Consider the following 5,000-nt stretch of genomic DNA (forward strand, 5'->3'; position numbering starts at 1 on the left):
GGGGGGGGGGGGGGGGGGGGGCATGAACATGCCTGATCCTAACAAGCAACTGTTTCTTTTCTCCTCTCTCCACTACAACCATCACACACACACACACACACACACACACACACACTGGGGCAGCCCCCACTGAGAGCCCAGTGGATCAGTGTCCTCCTTTCTCGTGTATTGTCGGAGACGTTGGCCTTCTGGGCCTTTTCCTTGGTGTGTGTGTGCACACAGAAATAGCCCGTGGAGGAGATGAATATGAACATGAGTAAACAGGAAGAGAGGATGTGTGTGTGTGTGTGTGTGTGTGGGTGGAGGGGGTAGGGGGTACTGAGAGGGTAAAGACCCCCTGATGAATATCAAAGAAGATGCCATCCTCTCTTTTTCTCATCTTCTTTTGTGTCTGTCACATAACCCCCCCACCACCCACCCCCATACACACACACACACACACTATGATAACATGTAAACACACACACACACACACACACACACACACACACACACACACACACACACACACACACACACACACACACACACACACAATATAGCCTCCAGTGTCCTACCTCATGAAAGCCGTCTTTGTCATGCAGCATAATCATATATTCTGATTCTATTTAAATTAGAGACTTACTCATGCATATTTACTTGAATTGCATGGGATTATTTGGGATCTAATTTCATGTGTACATTTCCTTAAATGCACAGTGTGCTTGTATTCTTAATGGGATTAGCAAAGGGCTATAGGAATCAATACAAATCCTATTGACAGAAACAGTACATTTATTCATTCTCAAATACAGTACACTAGAGACTCTTAAGAGTACAGCACAGTAGAAAATAATCATCTTGTTTGCCAAACAGTGGATTATCGTTATTTATCTGCGCCCGGCTTATCTTATTGAACATTAATGCTCTTTTTTGATTGGATTTAAAGGCAGTGGGGGTCAGTGAATTGCATTGATTAGCGATGCCCCTCTTTCCATCTCTTGCTTGTCTGGTTGTGTCTCCCTCTTCCCCCATACGCCCCTGCATCTTTTGTTTTCTCTGTCCGTGCTTCTATCTCTCTCTGTTGCTGTACGGCTGCCATGCGATGGGTCACCTCTTCTGTCCTCTGGATCTGCTGTCTCTCTGCGTCACTCTTTTGTTCCGTGCGTCTTTCCTCTCTCTCTCTCTCTCTCTCTCTCTCTCCATCTCTTTGGATATGTTGCTCTCTATCGTTCTTTCCACTCTTCTTCCTTTCTCATCCTCCCTCACCTTCTGTCTCTTTCCATCTCCATCCCCTTTGTTTCTATCTCTCTCTCTCTCTCTCTCTCTCTCTCTCTCTCTCTCTCTCTCTCTCTCTCTCTCTCTCGATCTCCCTCTGTCCTCCAGACGGAAACTTTATTAATTCCTCCACACATGTCCTCCTCCTCCTTCTCCTCCACCACCACCCCACACCCCTGCCACCCCCACCCCCCCACGCCCCCCACCCCCCACCCCCCTTGGCCATTCTGCTGTTCATTTGTCTGATGGTCTCTCGTAAACAACCTGTCTCTGGGCTTTTATTAGTTCTGTCCGTCCACCGGCCGAGAGCCCGCAGCCTCTCCAGCGCCGGGCTCCTCACTAACCTGCTCTCCCTCTCGGCTGGCTGCCTGGACCAGGGAGCGGCACAGGAAAAAAACAAAACAAAACAGGGACTGCAGGCCATATAGATGGCAGTCAGCGATTATTATTATTATTGCCAAGGCCTGAAGTCAGCCTTGTGCTATATAGGCTTGTTTTATGGGTCCTGGAGAATGTTCTGGAATGTGTATTGCTGATGGGTAATCTGAATTCTGTGTGCTATGCGTGATGAAACAGAAAATTGCATTGTGTCAGCACTGGTCAAGCAAGTAAGTCAAGGACTCTTGTCAAGTATGCATACATGCCAGGGACCAATTGCCAGGCTTATGAGATTTATGTTATTCCACCTGTCCATACCACTTGAAGTATGCATTCAAGAAAAGGGGAAAAAAATAGACACACATCTTATTATCCAATATGGTCAACGGGGAAAGAACCCAGTGCACAGATCGGATTTCACATGACCAGAGAGTCAGCAATAACTCACAAACAAGAGAGCAACACAACACAACACAACACAACACAACACAAACAACACACCCAATATTATTATAGATTAAAATAGAATCGCACACACACGGAGACGCACACCAAAATCTGCTAATTAAAGGAGATAAATCTCCCATCATTCCTTGTTTTGCAGGATAATGACGCTCAGGGTTATATTTAATTTTCCAATCCCTCTTGCCACACGCGTGTCAGCTTCAATTTCGTCCGAGTCGTCGGCCTTGGAGGGCCCTGGTAATATCAAGCACAAACAATCAATCCGGGCCAATCTCACCCAGTCCTCACGGACTCCCAGAGAATATTAACAGGCCTCTGTTCTGCAGGAGAAAGCCCTGGTGTTGCCACAGCATTTTTCCCCTTAGCTAATTTGTTGTGTGTGTGCGTGTGTCTGTGTGTGTGTGTGTGTGTGTGTCACTATAGGCCCTCACACTGAGTAAGCTGTAACAGATCTTGCACACACATACGTTGGAAATCTCTTTCTCTACTCCTCTCTCTCTCTCTCTCTTTCTCTGTATCCCTCATTCCCTCTCTCCTTCCCTTCCTCCCTCTTTCGCCCCCTCTCGCTGTCCCTCCGATTGTGAACATAAATGTCCGTCTTTCGGCGCACTCTTGGATCACTGAACACCCAAAGCACTTTCACACTGCTGTGGACAATATTTATTAAAGTGATGTGTGTGTGGGTGAGAGCATGTGGGTGTGTATGAGGCGTGACCCGTGCCATGCCAGGCACACAGCTCCGTGGCCATGTGGACATGGATGGGTGCCCAGTTCTTGGGTGGCACAGGAGGCCTTGCAGTAAATCTGCCCAGTGTTTCTGCCCAGCGGAGGGGAAAGTCACAACTCTACAGCTGCCCATAGAAAAGACATAATCTCTGAATGCATGTAATCTGACTGTGGATACTGCACTGGAGGGGGCATTTTGCTTGGCATGGTCAGTGGGCATACAGTGTGTACGTGTGTGTGTGTGTGTGTGTGTGTGTGTGTGTGTGTGTGTGTGTGTGTGGGCTTGTGTTTATGCATCATCTGTGTTTCCATGCGTACGTTTGTGTCTGAGTATGCAGATGGAAATGTTTGTATGCATAGGGTGTTTTTGTCAAGTGTAAATGTATGTGTAAAGTGCATGTGTGTATGAATGTGTCTCTGTGTGCGTGTGCGTGTGTGTGTGTGTGTGTGTGTGTGTGTGTGTCCATTGATGTCCTGGTGCAGCCTGAGTGCAGGACGGGGCCTGTGAGACTGGGCCTCTGCTGTCTTATCTCCCATGCTCAGCACACACCAGTGTCCCGGACACACTCAACTGCACACACACACACACACACACACACACACACACACACAGCCCACACACACACACACACACACACACACACACTCGCCTGTCCCAACTGCAGTCACTCACTTTCCTCCTCATCCTTTCTCTCTCTCGGTTTCTCTCGGTTTCTCTCTCTCTCTCTCTCTCTCTCTCTCTCTCTCTCGCTCACTCTCTCACTCTTCTTTGTCCTTAAGTGTCTCCTTATCATTGTTTCTTTTCCTTCCGGAATCTCTCCTCTTCGTTGTCTTGCCCCAGTAAATGACCTGAATCTTAATATTTTAATGATTTTTTTCCGCTCGACGGACAAGCATCCTCTTCATCGAATTGTGCTCATTTTGGCCTAATTCTTCCAGCCCCTTCAAGCTTTTCTTTTTGAATGGTGAAATAAAACAAAACAAAACAAAAAAAAAACTGCATTTAACCTCCAGAGAGAAAACAAAACAGCTCCCCTCCCCCAAAACAAAACAAAAAAAAAATCAGTCAACAAACAGAGAGGAGACAACAACGAGCAGATGGCAGATGGACAAAGAGGAAGCAAAGTAGAGAGTGAAAGAGTTGGAGAGTTGGAGAGAGGGATGGGAACGAGGGAGGAATGGGGAAGAGAGGAAAAATGGAAATGAAACGGGAAGAGAGCCCTGGGAATAGGATGAGAGGGGAGGGAGGAAAGGAGAGGAGAGGAGAGGAGAGGGAGCGAGTGTGTGAGTGTGAAGGGAGAGGAGAGGAGAGGAGCGCTGTGCGTCTTATCCTCAGTAAGACATCTGTGCTGCTTACATTCCCTTGAAGCCCACGCTGAGAGTTCTCTCCCAGTACACTCCCTATACCCCCCCCCCCAACCCCTACACACACACACACACACCACACACACACACACACACACACACACACACACACACACACACACACACACACACACACACACACACACACACACATACACACATGCCTACACACACACAGCTCCCCACCAAACCTCCCTATTAACTGCTATTCCCAACTTCAGAGGTGACACACTGTCTGACTCCTTCTGTCACATGCGTACTCAGACACACACACACACCCACCCACCCACACACAGTCACACAGTCACACACACACACACACACACACACACACACACACACACACACACACACACACACACACACACACACACACACACACACTAACCCAGCCACAGAGACACAGCACACACATGCAAATACATACATGTAGAGTTGTGCATGTCCAAATGCAAACATGGACGTATACGCATGCACACACACGCACACGCACACGCACACGCACACACACACACACACACGCTCATAGGGTTCAGTTCCCAAGTTGGCTCCCATGTGTCGGTGCCTCAGCAGTGTGTACCTGTAATGTAGGGGGCTGCTGAGTCAGGGGTTGCTGCTCATGCCACATCACATCAGGGCCTTCAGTCACAAGGTCCAGACAGGGCCAGTCACCCAGCACTGCTTACACTCATCATGTGATGCTCCATCATCATCTGCCCTCTCTCTCCCTCTCTCTCTCTCTCTCTCTCTCTCTCTCTCTCTATCTCTCGCTCTCTCTCTCCCTCTCTCTCACTCTCCCCATCTCTCTC

This window comes from Sardina pilchardus, chromosome 23, assembly GCF_963854185.1.
Source record: "Sardina pilchardus chromosome 23, fSarPil1.1, whole genome shotgun sequence".
Lineage (NCBI taxonomy): Eukaryota > Metazoa > Chordata > Actinopteri > Clupeiformes > Clupeidae > Sardina > Sardina pilchardus.